Below are 19400 nucleotides of genomic sequence, written 5' to 3'. Positions count from 1 at the left end.
CTGTTCATTTTAGGATGTTATGTGATCAAGTTAACACAAAGAACTTAGATCCACATACACCTGGTTAAAATCATTAATATTCAAATGAAAATATGACCTTGTTGTTTGCAGATTGAGGGTGAAACATATCCTGGTATATTGGTACAAAGCAAATAACAGTTTTACCTTCCAAACATTAGGTTTCTCATTGAAGTCAAAGCAGTTGCAATACTTCAACTTATTGGTTATGAAGTACTTTGAGCAAGCCTGAGGGCACAGAAAACTCTGGTCTAAATGCAAGTTCTTTCATCTGATAGTGAAACCCAACAATACCTTATTGTCATTGCCAAGCAGCAATAACCACATACTATGTTGCCCTGCAGAATTGAGGTCTAAATTGATTGATGTCATGATATACACACTTTTGGGGCTTTTAATATGTGTGAAGCTTGAGTGAAAAATGAGCAAAGGTGAAACTAATGTAAGGACGATCTTTCCAATAGCAAGTATGGACAGGGCTTTTCGGGTTAATTCACATCCTCTGGCTCAAGTTAAAAGCTGTAATGTCAATGAAGAGCTACCAGCCATGTTGGCTCACATGTGACAGCTGGTGTAGTTAAAGAGTGAGCTGACTTTGGGAGTAGGATATTGAAATATCATTGGCAGATTCAGAGGAATGTATCCACCTAGAATCTCTTCATCGGCCACAAAAGGTGGAGTGGTTAATTCCATCCCCTCTGTCCTGCCATAAGAGGAGCAACATAGAAACCCAATGGTTCGCTGGCAAAATGCTTGAGCTATTAATCATTCTTTTTTGCCAAGAGGTGATTGATGGCTTCAGGGAGTAACTGTTTTCCCTTGGAATTTACTGGAATGGGCTACTAATGAGGCATTGTCAGTTCATACCAATGTGGACTGAGGATTACAGTGTGTATTTAGTGACCTTTATAGACAGCCTGCATTGTGTCGCAGACTGGATCTATAAATCCTACAAATGTTTTTCTGTAGTCAGTAGACACTGACCTGAAAATGACAAGAAGACACATAGAAACATGAAAGTGCTGGCTTTTTCTATTATATGGTCAGCAAAAGATGTTGGTTTTCACTTTGGAGTGAGAACCCACCAGCTAATTCCTTTAAAATCAATCAAAATAGCTCATTGGGACCATATAACAAGGCTTCAGATTAAAGCATAATTACTATAGCTTCATGCTTCAGCTCAACTATCCTGTTCTTGTAAATGACTTTGCTTTTCTGTGGCTGAGTTAACACATTAAAAAGAATCGTTGCTTGAAATAGTGTTTGTGTATAGACAAGGTTGATTCGGATTCTTGATTGCACAAACATTTCACTGGACACAGTCACTGGTGATGTCAATGTCTTTGCTGCACTCTGCAGAAATTATAGGAAGTGGGATTTCAGGTTATTTCTATTATTGTAATCTTTAATTCCAGTGGTTAATCAGGCAGGATAGTGATCTGTGGAACCTGGAATGTTCACAGTCGGGCCAGTAAAGAGCGACTGAATCAATTTTCCTGCTTCTCTCTACTCACTGTAAGGCTGATTAGTGACAGAGGAAATGCTAAAACCTTCTTTATGGAGGCTAACCCTTAACATTCTCCTCAGTAAAAGTGTCCAGTGGAGCACACATGCATTCTCCATCGCCCAATCCTTGCTGTAATTGTATTAGTTTAGCGATATAAATTATATCATTGTGAAGTATTAAATGTACCCGTTTAAACAACACTTGCTTTTTGGCCAAGACTAGGAATTATATGGTCATGGTACATCAGAAAATTAGGAAAGAGCACAGTACCAAAAACTTCTGTAGGAATTATCTCAATTTTGACCAGTCTCTACTCATTTAGAATTAAAACAGTAACACTGGGAAATGAACACACCAATCATACCGGAACCCCATTTTAACATATACGTGTCAAATCAGTACAGATAGTTTTTCTATATAACGCAATGGTTGAATTCTTATGCAACCCCATGTTATAGAAAAATCTGCTTTAGCAACAGCGCCTAAAGTGTTGGCGATGTAATCGCGTTATAGCCAACACACATTTTAAAAGTTCACGCATTAGAAACAGTGTCCTCAGTCATCAATTGTTACAATGAATTTGCATTAATGTAATGTGCATTATAGCAGAACGACCTGTATGTCATTTACCAGTTTCACAGGGGGTATTTTTAATCTCTGCACGTGGCTCATGTGTTACTGAATGGGCTTAACACTGACAGATACAGGTCAGGGTCCTGCCTTGGTATTCATTAGTTCATTTTCATCTCTATTAGTTAACACAATCACCAATAAATGTATCTACCAACAGCACCTTAGTAAAACACAGATACCACAGCATTGAAGAAATCAGTAATGCTACTTCTTCCACCCATTAAGCAGTATTTAGTGAAATCTGGAAAATATTGAACCAACACTCCACTGTGTTATTTATAAGCAGCAGGAATGGAGATGAGCTAAGAGACAGCAGGTACCTGCAGCAACGAGTCTCCAATCTGACCTCGAAACTCGTTGTATGTATTTATTAATCCAGTGTGTCAGATAAATAATGTTCTTAGTATGAATACATGTGTAATATTAGCAATTAAAAGGAGCAGGGATTGTACATGCGTTGATTTTAAATGAGATTGAATCTGGTATTCACCCGAATGCAGAAAGACAGATGATGAGGTTCTGTAGGGACTGTTGAACGATACTACCTGTTGTCAAGAATTCTCTTCACCAGACACATAACATATTTGTTATGACAGTGCAATCTTATATTTTGTATACGAAACCCACTGTTTATCAGTGTGAAACAGGGAGATCTGAACCATTCAGGCAGATGATTGATTCTCCCCGTCCCAATTCAATGCTATCTGGAATTCAAATCAAAGCAATAAGGTTTCAAATGGTGAGATTCCTGTGTCTGATGTAAAAGGAGAAACAACCTAGTCAATTCTATTGTAATATGAAATGATACTCAAATTATTATCTTTGATCTCTTCCCATGGAAGATGTGTAAGCAGATATGATGTGTTATTATTTTTAAATTTTAGCTTTTGTTCAGGTGAGGAAAAACTTTTAAAAAAATTCTGCCTTTTTTTCTTAAATCTTTAAACTATGTAACCTCTTCTTGCATTGATCTATTTTTCTACTTTATTTATGAAAAATACCAATGTAAATGGTAAGAGTTAGGATTATTTACTGTAAATAGCTGTCATATTTCAAACCAAAGATTTCTTTGTGTTTTCTGTGTTGATGTGTACAAGAGGTGTGTTTGCACTTGCATTTTAATTGTTCTTTCGCTGCTTCTTTTGGCTTTTATTTATTTACTTTCAGTTCTCAATAAATGTGGCATTATTCTGGAGATGAGTTTACTGTCATTTTTACTGGTAACCCATTTCTGAAATGATTATTCGGTCCATCAAAACCCCTCCAGAATTAATACTGAGGAGTAATCATGCTATCTTAAATTTATTCTTAAAAGTGCGCTCCTGTAACATCTACTCTTTTTCTCTGCTAAAAAAACTCTTGTCTCTCTGTATTTACTTGGCTGGTGTATTGCCTTGAAAGAAGTGAGACCTTGGTACCTGAAGCAAATACAGTTTTCACTGATTCAGAGTGATACAGCACAGGGGATTAATCTCCCTGTTATGTAATGCTCGCTTTTTGAATGAATTAAATTTTGTCACACCCTCAAGCTTTTGCCTCAACAAGATTTTTCCTGTTGAGTATAATCGTGGACAAATGGGGAAAGCAGGTGAATTCAAATTATGATTGTTCTTCACCTCTTAACATTACAGGAGGCGTTAACGGACTGGCTGACTTTGAGTTGCAGAATGTTCAGGAAAGGTTCTGGCTAATTCCAGTCATGTGATTACAGCAGCCAAAATGAGAGCGCAGCTTTGCCGGCCATTTGTTTTCAGAAAAGTTTTAAACAGGAAAATTCTGAAGAGAATATCGTTCCACAAAAGGCAAAATTATGATTCCTCTTCATGCCTTCTGGTCATCGCAGTAGTTATGTAATTCCCTCATGCAAGTTGTGACAGAATTTGCTTCTGCAAAGCTTCCTGGCAGTGCATTTGAAATGATAACACAGAACAAAGAATGACTGTAGCAAAAAGGAGACCAGTCTCTAAGAGCAACTTAGCAATTCCCACCAGTAAAGCAATGACTCACTGTGTAAAAGAAATACACTACTCAAGTCTCTCTGGTTCCTTTGGCATTTATCTTAAATTTGTGGTCTTTGGTCAGCAGCATTTCTGTTACATCTCCTTACTTAGTCCAACAAACTCCTTTCTGAGATTAAACAGCTGTTTAAAACCTCCCCTTAATCATCCCTTCTCAGGAGAAGAAAGCAAACTTCTCTTGCCTCTTCATGTGACTGAAGACCTTTATCCTCAACATAAACAGGTAAATTCTATTCTCAGAAGTCTTCATGCCCTCTCTCGAATCTTAGACTCTGATCTGGACGTAATGGAGATAGTTTTAACTCCTATAAATGGCTAGATATGGATGGGGTGGGAAGTTAAAACATTAAAAATTCTGAAATAGGAACTTAAGTCACCTCAAACTTGGCCACTTTCAGGTTGGCTGGAGGTGGAATGAGGACCAGATTAGCAATCCTCTTATAGGAAGTGGGTGGCACGGTGGTTAGCACTGCTGCCTCGCAGTGCCAGAGACCTCGGTTCAATTCCCACCTCAGGCGACTGTCCGTGTGAAATTTGCACATTCTTCCTGTGTCAGCATGGGTTTCCTCCGGGTGCCCTGGTTTTCTCCCACAGTCCAAAAATGTGCAGGTTAGGTGAATTGGCTATGCTAAATTGCCCGTACTGTTAGATGTAGGGGAATGGGTCTGGGTGGGTTGCTCTTCAGAGGGTCGGTGTGGACTTGTTGGCCCAAAGGGCCTGTTTCCACACTGTAAGTCATCTAACCTAATCTTAAGGAAGTGGATTGACTATTAAAGCCATTTGTCAAGGCTGTCTGACTCTCTTTAACATTCTATTTTCATGCTATTTATAACCTGGTTTGAGGTTGGGTGTATAGGAATGTGAGACTCTGATAAAGTGCCCATGTATGTTATATCCACAAAAAAAAGCAAGACAAATTCGGCTCAACAAATTACTACCTCATCAGTTTACTCTCAATCGCTAACAGTTATAGTTTGCTCAGCAATAACTTGCTCAAGTTCACTCAATTAGTCCCTGACCTCATTACAGCCTTGGTTCAACTATGGGCAAAAGAGCTGAATTCCAGAGGTGACGGTGAGAGTAACACCCCTTGACATCAAAGCCACATTTGGTGAGTATAGATTGAAACCGTTGAGGAGCAGGGGAAAGCACTATTGTTGCTAAAGTCTCACTTAAACACAATGAAATTAAACAATGCAGGCGGGAGGAGGGGAGGGGGTGAATATAAGAGAAATAACGGTAGGCACTTCCATTGTTTGCATTCATACCTGTCACAAAGAGAGATGTTGTGGTTGTTGGAAATCAGTCATCTCAGGTCCAGGAGGTCATCTAATTAACCTGTTTAGTGATTAGATTCCCTACAATGTGGAAACAAGCCCTTTGGCCCAACAAGTCCACACCAACCCTCCGAAGAGTAACTCACCCAGACCCATTTCCCTCTGACTACTGCACCTAACACTATGGGCAATTAAACATGACCAATTCATCTGGCCTGCACATCTTTGGACTGTCGGAGGAAGCCGGAGCACCCGGAAGGAACCTACGTAGACACGGGGAGAATGTGCAAACTCCACACAGGCAGTCGCCTGAGGCTGGAATCGAACCTGGGACGCTGGTGCTGTGAGGCAGCAGTGCTAACTACAGAACCACCGTGCCACCCAACTTGTCACACACTTCTGAAGCAGGTGGGACTTGAATAAAGGCATCCTGGCCTAGAGGTAGTGACACTGCACGGCACCACAAGAGCCCTCAGTCCTCAGGGTAGTATCCTCAGTCCAAACATCACCAGCTGCTTCATCAATGACAAGTCCTTCATCATAAGGTTGGAAACAGGGATGTTTGATCATGATTGCATTACATTCAGAATCTTTCATGACTCCTCAGATACTGAAGCAGTCTGTGTCCAAATGCAGCAAGACCTGGTTGATAGCCAGACTTTAAATGATAAATAACAAGAAATATTTGTGCCATGTCATAGGTAGTTTCTCTAGGCATGAAGAGAGAATTGTAACCATTTCACCTTGACATTCAATGGTATTACCATTATTGAATCTTTTATCAATGTTCTGGACTAAGCATTCAAACACAGTTATTACATGAATAGGTAACTGGTTGGGTATTCCATCACAAGTAACTAGCTTCCTGACTCCCCAAAGTTCATGATCTGTAAATCATAAGCCAGGAATGTAATGGGGTACTGTCAGCTCCAATGCTCAAGAAACGTAAGAGTATTTAAAATTCACAAACTTCAACACTTACTCTCTCCACAACTGGTGCACAATACTGAGATATATTGCAGTGACCTGGCAAGGTTTCTTCAACAACAACTTCTAAATCCACAACCTTTGAGAAGGCCAGAATACAAGAGCTAGGATGTACTTCTGAGGCTGTATCAGACTGCATTTCGGATATTGTGAGCAGTTTTGGGCTCCATATCTAAGGATGAATGCATTAACCTTGAAGGGGTCCAGAGGAGTTTGCAAGAATGATCTCAGGGATGAAGGGCTTGTCGTATAAAATGTATAAAAGACTTGTCTTGGAATGTACTCAATGGAGTTTGGAAGCATGAGGGGGGTTCCATTTAAACTTTCAGAATAAAGTGAATGTGGAGAACATGTTTCCACTAGTAGGAGAGACTTAGATCCAAGGGCACAGCCTCAGAGTGAATGGATAACCCTTTAGAACTGAGATGAGGGGAATTTCCTTACCCAGGGGGTGGTGAGTCTGTGGAACGCATTGCCACAGAAGGCTGAGGAGACCAAATCATTGAGTGTATTAAGACAGAGATTAGATAAGTTCTTGATTAACAAGGGATCAAAGGTTAAAGGGAGAAGGCAGAACAATAAGGTTGAGACACATATCAGCCATGACTGAGTAGCATATGGGACCCGATCGGCCTTGTGATCTTCGGTCCTCTGCCACCCAGAAGGACACTGAACACAGATGCATGGGGGCATACGCCACTTGCAATTTCTTTCAAGTTTCAGAACATCCAGATTTGGAAATGTACCAATAAAATATACACTGCCAAAATAAATCAATCATTCTGTGACTTTTGAGGCTTTCTGGTTGGAGCTCTTCCTCATTTTTCTCTGATGCCTTGCCATAGTAAATTCTAAGGCTAATACTTCAGCTGAGGTCCAACCAGTGATTTGAAAGGAATGGAATAAACAATTTGGCTTCAGCAATCTCAATAAATCCTAGAAAGCTGTAATATCTGTAACATCCTTCTCAGCTCGAACTTCCACCATCAAGGACCAGTGCCTGAACTTTGAGCTTGCATCTTCGTACCTGCACACGGTGTAAAATTAGTTCCTATTACTGCTCCTCAACCTTCCCACCAAATGCAGGCCTGAAGTGGAGGACAAGAGCAACATAAATCACCAGAATCCAAAGGCATAATCAGAGTTACTCCCAGTTCAGCCACGCTGCCTAAAATTAGAGAACAGAACAAAGACATGGAGGACAGGAGCAGTGCTAGGATCCAGGCGAATAAACAACAAAATGTAGATGGGATTATTATTCAGTTACAGCTGTTCTGATCTAGTTGGAAGAAGCGCTGAAAGTTGCACATCCATAATTTGTTAATTTTCCTAATCCTGCAGTTCTCCTGGTTAACCATGAGTTAATGAGTATGGGCAGGTTGTTAGGCCAGAGGCTTCACTTCTGCTTCAGTAAGAACCAAACGCAGCTTCATCTTCAGGCCCTTCTGTCTTGTACCCTTCCTTTGTATCCTTCATTTAATAGGGCACCCAATTATATCATTCAAAAGTATCCCCACCGCTGTTCCCCAAGCTGTGATTGGTTCATGTTTGCCATCACCTCTGTCATTTTTATTCTATGTTATTTTATTAATGGGTCAAAATTAATGAAGTAAAAAGCATTTCTGAGCCTCATCACACAAGAGTACTGAACTCTCATTAACAATGTCTTTTTCTATCCAGCCTCAATTATTCGCTCATGTTCACAGACACGGCTGCTCCTCACTCCACCGCTGGTTCTGCTGCTAATACCAGAGATCTCACTGGTATGATCCCCAGTGACGCCAAGAAACCAATAGACCTAAATTTACTGAATAAATGCCATGGAGACACAATCGACAAGATGTCCTGTTTTATGCCTCAACATTTGAACCAAAATTGAATCCATGAAATATAACAACACGTTTGCAATCAATATTTCATAGCCAATGCAACAAAGGGGGATCTCACTAATTTTCCACAGAGTCCACTCTATATATACAGCATCAACCTCAACCACAGAATCCTCCCAATCGCTGAACTTTCTCTCATAGACCTTGATGTTTTCTTTGAGGAATTGGCTTGATCTCTTGTCAATGGCAGCACAAAGCCATTTCAAGTTTCCATAGTCACTAACTTTACTATATGTGTGCAAAACCTCCTCACTTCTATTCATGAAATCCAGGATGGCGTCGACCTTACATGTGTTTGCCTGTTCTCAGCTCATGGATTTTGCCTCTGCCTTCTTACAGCTGGCTGTACTGCACCACAGGAATTGTTCTGCATCTTTGTCTCTGGTTACAACTGCTCCTCAGAAATCTAATGCTTCACTTTCTGTTCCAGCTTCAGTTTTGATTTTCAGAGGAGCCTAAAGACTCAGAGCGGAATCTTGTGGCGGTGATGTTGGTCTCATCTGGCGATCAAGCAAATCCTACCTGTCTTCTTCATCTGTGGTCAAGGTCTCCAGGGGCCAAAGTCCTGCTGTGGAGAGCTTCTGGTTCATCAAAGAGTGAGCGTGGTTGCTGTCGGTATTACATTCAGCTAAGAGCTTAGATTGAGAAGGGAACCAGAAATGGGTGAGTGGGAGACAGTGGGAAAGAGCTACAGGAGGGATACAGGAGTGGCAGGACAGGGGCTGGACTTCAGTTGGTGAGTCCTTGTCCCTTTTTAAGAAAGGGAAATAGGAGTATGCAATACAGCACATTGAGTGTAATCTGTGCATTCAATCAAGACCAGAAGCTCAGCAATCAAAATGGACATCAGCTACAATTAGAGAGGGACAGATAACCAAGACAAGTTTTTCTTAATGAAGGCCATCAGCCTTGTCGTAGTGACAATGGAAGCAGTATAGAGTTAGAAAATCATGTTGAGGTTATATAGGACATTGGTGATGCCTCTTCTCGCGTATTGCATCCAGTTTTGGTCACCTTGCTATAGGAAGGATATTAATAAGCAGGAGAGGGTTCAGAAGAGATTTACCTGGATGTTGCTGGAAATGGAGGGTTTGAGTTATAACGGAAGCCTGCAACTTTTTCACAGGTCTGTAGGAGGTGAGAGGTGACCTTATAGTGTTTATCATATAATGAGGCATATAGATAGGGTTAATGGCAGGGGATTTCAAGACTAGGAGGCATTTTTAAGGTGAGAGAAGAAAGATTTAAAAAGGACTGGGGGCTTTTTGTTAAAAACTGATCGTGGTTCATGTGTGGAATGAACTTCCTGAGGAAGTGGCAGATATGGGTATAGTTGTAAGACATTGTCATTGCCCCATTAATTTGATTTGATTTGATTTATTATTGTCACATGTTCTGCCATATGGTGAAAAGTTTTGTTTTGTGTGGTCTCCAGACAAATCATACCTTGCATAAGTACATCAGGATAATCGAAAAGAATGCAGAATATAATGTTACAGCTACAGAGAAAGATCACCATTAATATATGAGAGGTCTGATAACAACTGTTCTTGAATCTGTTGGTATGTGTTTTCAATCTTTTATATCTGTTCCCTTTCGGAAGAGGGTGGAAGAGAGTGTAGCCGGGCTGAGAGGGGTCCTTGATGATGTTGGCTGCTTTCCCAAGGCAGCATGAAGTGTAGACAGAGTCAATAGATGGATGTCTGGTTTGCGTGATGGACTGGGCTACGTTCACAACTCTCAGTAAATTCCTCCGGTCTTGGGCAGAACAGTTGCCATACCAAACAAAGATATTCAGGATATGTTGATACGGAAAGAGTGAATCCAAAATGGGCCTGAGGGTAAAATCTCAATCTTAAAATCCTCACAGGATAATAAAAGTAATGTGAGTATAAACAAATGTTTCCAGACAAAATGCCAATCAAATACTGCTGAATACCCAACATATTTCAATCAGGAGCAGGAATACATTAGCTGATACATAATTGAATTTCTGCTGGTTCCTGAAACTGACCCAATTCTGTTACTTGCCTGAAGAAAGATTGTGTAGGAATTGTTTTTGCTGCATGTTAAAATTGTTTAGCCCGCATTAGATGGTCTCCTGGCTTCAGGATTTACAATTACCTTTATTACCCACTATTCAGCAACACAATAGCCCAGCCCAGGGATTATGACAAATCCTGCACTGTGTGGTATCAATAGTATAATCTGTCACTGTCAGAATGATGGGTATTCTACTGAAATCAGGCCATTTTTAAAGAAACAAGATGGTTTATTTTGAATGGACAGAATGTAATGTTTACAATGAATTTCAATCCATTTCATAACATTCCCCAGAACCTAGAAAATAACCAAACCTGTCACATTTTACCGGGATCAGTTCACTTTGCTGAGTAAAAAGTCTCTGAAACCATTTGGTGCTAAATATACAAAATCAGCTCTTGTCCTCCATATGAGACTTTCATAATTCTGCACAACCTTGTGTAGTACAGGGATGTAACCGGGAAGGACTGCAGCTCACAGTAAACACCATCAGCCCTGGGCCCAGCCTGGCCTCTGGGTGACAGGTTTAAAACAGACATAAGGAGGAATCAATTCTCTCAAAGGGTCGTGATTCAGTGGTATCCACTGCCCCAGAGTATGATGGATGCTGGGACATGGTATAAATTTAAGAACGAGTTTGACAGATTTGTCATTAGTCGATTTAATTACTTTAAGGGTTATGGGGAACGGGCGGGAAAGTGGTGATTCCTGAAGAAGGGCTGATGCCCGAAACGTCGATTCTCCTGTTCCTTGGATGCTCGCCTGACCTGCTGCGCTTTTCCCAGCAACACATTTTCAGCTCTGATCTCCAGCATCTGCAGTCCTCACTTTCTCCCTGTAGCCAAGATAAGACCAGCCATAATCGTATCAAATAACAGATCGGGCCCAAGGGGCTGAATTGCCTACTTCCGCTCTTATTTCTTGTGTTCTTACATTCTTTGCCCCTCTGAAAGAAAAAGAGATTGCTTGAAAATGTTCAGAAGGCTGGCAGCATCGAGTTAATGGGCCAGATTTTCACAGAATCATCCAGACCGTATGGACTTGCACAAATAGCCAGATTCAGAAATCCCAACTCACTTTCTGGCAGATCCCATTTTCACCAGTTGCTGTAAAAGCATGGACCAGCAAGTGCATAGGCAAGGGGGCAGCAGAGTGGCTCAGTGGTTAGCACTGCTGCCTCACAGGATCAGGGACCTGGGTTTGACTCCAACTTCAGGTGACTGTATGGAGTTTGTATGTTCTCCCCATTGTCTGCGTGGGTTTCCTCCAGGTTTCCTCCCACAATCCAAAGATGTGCAGACCAGGTGAATTGACAATGCTAAATTGTCATGAAAAGAAGTGTGGGTTAGTTGCATTAGTCAAGGGGTAATGTAGGGTCTGGGTGGGTTACTTTTGGGAGGGTTGAGCTGAAAGGCTTGGTTCCACACTGGGATTTTATGGAGCTATAAATTTGCTGGCACAATTGAAACCCAGTGCCCTGAAAGAGTAGATCTGTGCTTCACTCCAGGAGTTATCACAACTTGCAGTGCATTACATGACTTGATAATGGAGGCATCGATTTCTTAAGGCATAGATGGTGTGGAAAACTGTCACGCTGTCAAGTTATTTAAATCCTCAGCCCTTCAAAAATTTGAAACAATGACTGCCGGTGCCTGTGACTGTGAGAGAAAGAAAATTGAATTCTCTACACCAGAGGGCTGTGAAGGTTCATTTCAACACAGAAGTTGATAGATTTCTATGTTTTAAAGTTATTAAGGAATATGGAGTTGATGGATGCCCCTACCACTTTGACAGATGTGTGAATAATGCAGGAAATTGATGTTGAGATACAAGATCAGCCATGACCTAGTTAAATGACAGAGGAGGGTCAAAGGGCTCCAATTTTGAATCCACGCTGACTCTGTCTAATGAGCTGATCATTTATAGGATTCAGTCACACTTCTCTTAATTATAGAGCAGGAAGGATGGGCCACATCTCATTATTTTAGCTCACATAAAGGTCTGATGAGCAAATTTCATCAAGATAAGGTTTGACACAACATTCAACATTAATTTCAAAAATACCAGTTGAAAAATGAAGTAAACATAATTTGCTTGAGAAAAAAAAATCAAAGCAATAGATTAAACATTTAGAAAGTAAGGAACTGATAAAGGTAACAAAAGTGCCGAGTAGCTGAGCTATCTGATAAAACCTGTTTTGCCTCCTGACTCAGAAGTAAAGCTAGAGAGAGGTAGTTTAGGTCCCAATTCCTGGAAACCAGGAAAGGGGGAGGGACAAAACTAACACTGGCCTCGCATTCACCTCCAATGGTACCCGCCCTTGTTTGGTCCAAGGAGAATTCCTGTGACAGGTTGAGTTGGAAGCAGATCATGCTTCTTTCTCAGCCCAATGTGTGGATGGGTTTCAGCAGACAGAACAAGAGAAGGGGAAGAGTCTCTCACATTGCCAATCACTATCACACTCATGCTCTCAATCAATCACACTCACATGCTCATTCACACGCTCATTCATTCAGTCATGCTCACACACACTCAGTAACTCAGTCATACTCACTCACACACACTCAGTAACTCAGTCAAACTCACACACACTCAGTAACTCAGTCATACTCACACACACTCAGTAACTCAGTCATTTCCCTCAAACACACAGAGTAACTCAGTCATACACACTCACACTCAGTAAGTCAGTCATACTCACACTCAGCAACTCAGTCATACTCACTCACACATACTCATAAACTCAGTCATACTCACTCACACTCAGTAACTCAGTCATGCTCACTCACACACACACTCAGTAACTCAGTCATACCCACACTCAGTAACTCAGTCATACTCACAAACTCAGTAACTCAGTCATACTCACTCACACACACTCAATAATTCAGTCGTACTCACTCACACTCAGTAAATCAGTCATACTCACTCACACACACTCAGTAACTCAGTCATACTCACTCACACTCAGTAAATCAGTCATACTCACTCACACACACTCAATAATTCAGTTGTACTCACACACACTCAGTAAATCAGTCATACTCACTCACAAACACTCAATAACTCAGTCGTACTCACACACACTCAAAAACTCAGTCATACTCACTCACACACACTCAGTAACTCAGTCACACTCACACACTCAGTTACTCAGTCATTCTCACTCACACACACTCAGTAACTCAGTCATACTCACACTCAGTAACTCAGTCATACTCACTCCCACACACTCAGCAACTCAGTCATACTCACACTCAGTAACTCAGTCATACTCACTCACACGCACTCAGTAATTCAGTCACACTCACTCACACTCAGTAACTCAGTCATACTCACACACTCAGTAACTCCGTCATACTCACACACGCACACTCAGTAACTCAGTCATACTCACACACTTAGTAACTCAGTCATACTCACTCACACTCACTCTGTAACTCAGTCATACTCACTCAAACATACAGAGTAACTCAGTCATAAACACTCACACTCACTAAATCAGTCATACTCACACACACTCAGTAATTCAGTCATACATACACACACACACTCAGTAACTCAGTCACACTCACTCACACATACTCATAAACTCAGTCGTACTCACACACACTCAGTAACTCAGTCACACTCACACATACTCAGTAACTCAGTCATACTCACACATACTCAGTAACTCAGTCATACTCACACACACTCAGTAATTCAGTCATACTCAATCACACTCACTCAGTAACTCAATCATACTCACACACACTCAGTAACTCTGTCATACTCACACATACACACTCAGTAACTCAGTCATACTCACTCACACTCACTCAGTAACTCAGTCACACTCACTCACACTCAGTAACTCAGTCATACTCACTCACACTCACTCAGTAACTCAGTCATACTCACTCACACACACTCATAACTCAGTCAAACTCACTCAATCACACAGAGTAACTCAGTCATACACACAGTCAGTAAGTCAGTCATACTCACACTCAGTAACTCAGTCAGACTCACTCACACGCACTCAGTAACTCAGTCATACTCACACACACTAGGTAAGTCAGTCATACTCACTCACACTCACTCTGTAACTCAGTCATACTCACTCAAACATACAGAGTAACTCAGTCATAAACACTCACACTCACTAACTCAGTCATACTCACACACACTCAGTAACTCAGTCATACTCACTCACACACACTCAGTAACTCAGTCATACCCACACTCAGTAACTCAGTCATACTCACTCACATGCTCAGTAACTCAGTCTTATTCATTCACACTCAGTAACTCAGTCATACTCACTCCCACACACTCAGCAACTCAGTCATACTCACACTCAGTAACTCAGTCATACTCACTCACACGCACTCAGTAATTCAGTCACACTCACTCACACTCAGTAACTCAGTCATACTCACACACTCAGTAACTCCGTCATACTCACACACGCACACTCAGTAACTCAGTCATACTCACACACTTAGTAACTCAGTCATACTCACTCACACTCACTCTGTAACTCAGTCATACTCACTCAAACATACAGAGTAACTCAGTCATAAACACTCACACTCACTAAATCAGTCATACTCACACACACTCAGTAATTCAGTCAAACATACACACACACACTCAGTAACTCAGTCACACTCACTCACACATACTCATAAACTCAGTCGTACTCACACACACTCAGTAACTCAGTCATACTCACACACACTCAGTAACTCAGTCACACTCACACATACTCAGTAACTCAGTCATACTCACACATACTCAGTAACTCAGTCATACTCACACACACTCAGTAATTCAGTCATACTCACTCACACTCACTCAGTAACTCAATCATACTCACACACACTCAGTAACTCTGTCATACTCACACATACACACTCAGTAACTCAGTCATACTCACTCACACTCACTCAGTAACTCAGTCACACTCACTCACACTCAGTAACTCAGTCATACTCACTCACACTCACTCAGTAACTCAGTCATACTCACTCACACACACTCATAACTCAATCAAACTCACTCAATCACACAGAGTAACTCAGTCATACACACAGTCAGTAAGTCAGTCATACTCACACTCAGTAACTCAGCCAGACTCACTCAAACACACTCAGTAATTCAGTCATACTCACACACACTAGGTAAGTCAGTCATACTCACTCACACTCACTCTGTAACTCAGTCATACTCACTCAAACATACAGAGTAACTCAGTCATAAACACTCACACTCACTAACTCAGTCATACTCACACACACTCAGTAACTCAGTCATACTCACTCACACACACTCAGTAACTCAGTCATACCCACACTCAGTAACTCAGTCATACTCACTCACATGCTCAGTAACTCAGTCTTATTCATTCACACTCAGTAACTCAGTCATACTCAATCACACACACTCAGTAACTCAGTCATACTCACTCACACTCAGTAACTCACTCATACTCACTCACATACACTCAGTAACTCAGTCATTCTCAGTCACACACACTCAGTAACTCAGTCATGCTCACACTCAGTAATTCAGTCATACTCACACACACTCAGAAACTCAGTCATACTTGCTCACACATATACTCAGTACCTCAGTCATACTCACATACACTAAGTAACTCACTCACACACACTCAGTAAATCAGTCATGCTCACTCACACACTCAGTAACTCAGTCATACTCACACACACTCAGTAACTCAGTCATACTCACTCAATCACACAGAGTAACTCAGTCATACACACACTCAGTAAGTCAGTCATACTCACACTCAGTAACTCAGTCAGACTGACTCACACACACTCAGTAACTCAGTCATAATCACACACACTAGGTAAGTCAGTCATACTCAGTCACATTCAGTAACTCAGTCATACTCACTCACACACACTCAGAAACTCAGTCATACCCACACACACACTCGGTAACTCAGTCATACTCAGTCACATTCAGTAACTCAGTCATACTCACTCACACTCAGTCTGTAACTCAGTCATACTCACTCAAACACACAGAGTAACTCAGTCATAAACACTCACACTCACTAACTCAGTCATACTCACACACACACACACTCAGTAATTCAGTCATACACACACACACACTCGGTAACTCAGTCATACTCAGTCACATTCAGTAACTCAGTCATACTCACTCACACACACTCAGCAACTCAGTCATACCCACACTCAGTAACTCAGTCATACTCACACACTTAGTAACTCAGTCATACTCACTCACACACACTCAATACCTCAGTCGTACTCACACACACTCAGTAACTCAGTCATACTCACACACACTCAGTAACTCAGTCATACTCATTCACACTCAGTAACTCAGTCAAACACTCTCACACACACTCAGTAACTCAGTCATACTCACACACTCAGTAACTCAATCATACACACTCACACACGCTCAGTATCTCAGTCATACTCATTCACACTCAGTAACTCATTCATACTCAATCACACACATTCAAAAACTCAGTCATACTCACTCACACACAGTAACTCAGTCATACTCGCAATCAGTAACTCAGTCATACTCACTCACAAGCACTCACTAACTCAGTCGTACTCACACACACTCAAAAACTCAGTCATACACACACACACTCAGTAACTCAGTCATACTCACTCACACACACTCAGAAACTCAGTCATACTCACACTCAGTAACTCAGTCATAATCACTCCCACACATTCAGTAACTCAGTTATACTTACTCACATACACTCAAAAACTCAGTCATACTCACTCACACACACTCATTAACTCAGTCATACTCACTCACACGTGCTTAGTAAATCAGTCATACTCATACGCAGTAACACAGTCATAATCACTTCCACACACTCAGTAACTCAGTTATACTCACTCACACACACTCAAAAACTCAGTCATACTCACTCACACACACTCAATAACTCAGTCATACTCACTCACACGCGCTTAGTAACTCAGTCATACTCATTCACACTCAGTAACTCATTCATACTCAATCACACACACTCAGTAACTCAGTAATACCCACACTCAGTAACTCAGTCTTACTCACTCACATGCTCAGTAACTCAGTCATATTCATTCACACTCAGTAATTCAGTCATACTCACACACACTCAGTAACTCAGTCATACTCACTCACACACACTCAGTAACTCAGTCATACTCATTCACACTCAGTAACTCACTCATACTCACTCACATACACTCAGTAACTCAGTCATTCTCAGTCACACACACTCAGTAACTCAGTCAAGCTCACACTCAGTAACTCAGTCATACTCACACACACTCAGAAACTCAATCATACTTGCTCACACATATACTCAGTACCTCAGTCATACTCACATACACTTAGTAACTCACTCACACAAACTCAGTAACTCAGTCATGCTAAGTCACACACTCAGTAACTCAGACATACCCACACACACTCAGTAACTCACTCACACACACTCAGTAATTCAGTCATACTCACACACACACACTCAGTAAATCAGTCATACTCACTCACACTCAATCAGTAACTCAGTCATACTCACACACACTCAGTAACTCAGTCATACTCACTCACACACACTACTCAGTAACTCAGTCATACTCACTCAATCACACAGAGTAACTCAGTCATACACACACTCAGTAAGTCAGTCATACTCACACTCAGTAATTCAGTCAGACTCACTCACACGCACTCAGTAACTCAGTCATAATCACACACACTAGGTAAGTCAGTCATACTCACTCACACTCAGTCTGTAACTCAGTCATACTCACTCAAACACACAGAGTAACTCAGTCATAAACACTCACACTCACTAACTCAGTCATACTCACACACACACACACACTCAGTAATTCAGTCATACGCACACACACACTCGGTAACTCAGTCATACTCAGTCACATTCAGTAACTCAGTCATACTCACTCACACACACTCAGTAACTCAGTCATACTCACACACACAGTAACTCATTTATACTCACATACACACACTCAGCAACTCAGTCATACCCACACTCAGTAACTCAGTCATACTCACACACTTAGTAACTCAGTCATACTCACTCACACACACTCAATAACTCAGTCGTACTCACACACACTCAGTAACTCAGTCATACTCACACACTCAGTAACTCAATCATACACACTCACACACGCTCAGAAACTCAGTCATTCTCATTCACACTCAGTAACTCATTCATACTCAATCACACACACTCAAAAACTCAGTCAGACTCACACACACTCAGTAACTCAGTCATACTCGCACTCAGTAACTCAGTCATACTCACTCACATGCACTCACTAACTCAGTCGTACTCACACTCAGTAACTCAGTCATACTCACTCACACACACTCAGTAACTCAGTCATACTCACTCACACTCAGAAATTCAATCATACACACATACACTCAGTAACTCAGTCATACTCACTCACACGCACTCAGTAACTCAGTCACACTCACTCACACTCAGTAACTCAGTCATACTCACACACTCAGTAACTCAGTCATACTCACTCACACACACTCAGTAACTCAGTCATACTCACACTCAGTAACTCAGTCATACTCACTCACACACACTCAGTAACTCAGTCATACTCACACACTCAGTAACTCAGTCATTCTCACTCACACACACTCAGTAACCCAGTCATACTCACACTCAGTAACTCAGTCATACTCACTCACACACACTCAGTAACTCAGTCGCACTCACTCACACTCAGTAAATCCGTCATACGCACACACTCAATAACTCAGTCATACTCACTCACACACACTCAGTAACTCAGTCATACTCACACTCAGTAACTAAGTCATACTCACTCACACACACTCAATAATTCAGTCGTACTCACACACACTCAGTAAATCAGTCATACTCACTCACACACAGTAACTCAGTCATACACACACACAGTAAGTCAGTCATACTCTCACTCAGTAACACAGTCATACTCACTCACATGCACTC

Source organism: Chiloscyllium punctatum, chromosome 16 (genome assembly GCF_047496795.1).
Source record: "Chiloscyllium punctatum isolate Juve2018m chromosome 16, sChiPun1.3, whole genome shotgun sequence".
NCBI classification, from domain to species: Eukaryota; Metazoa; Chordata; class Chondrichthyes; order Orectolobiformes; family Hemiscylliidae; genus Chiloscyllium; species Chiloscyllium punctatum.
This window is presented reverse-complemented; position numbering follows the sequence as displayed.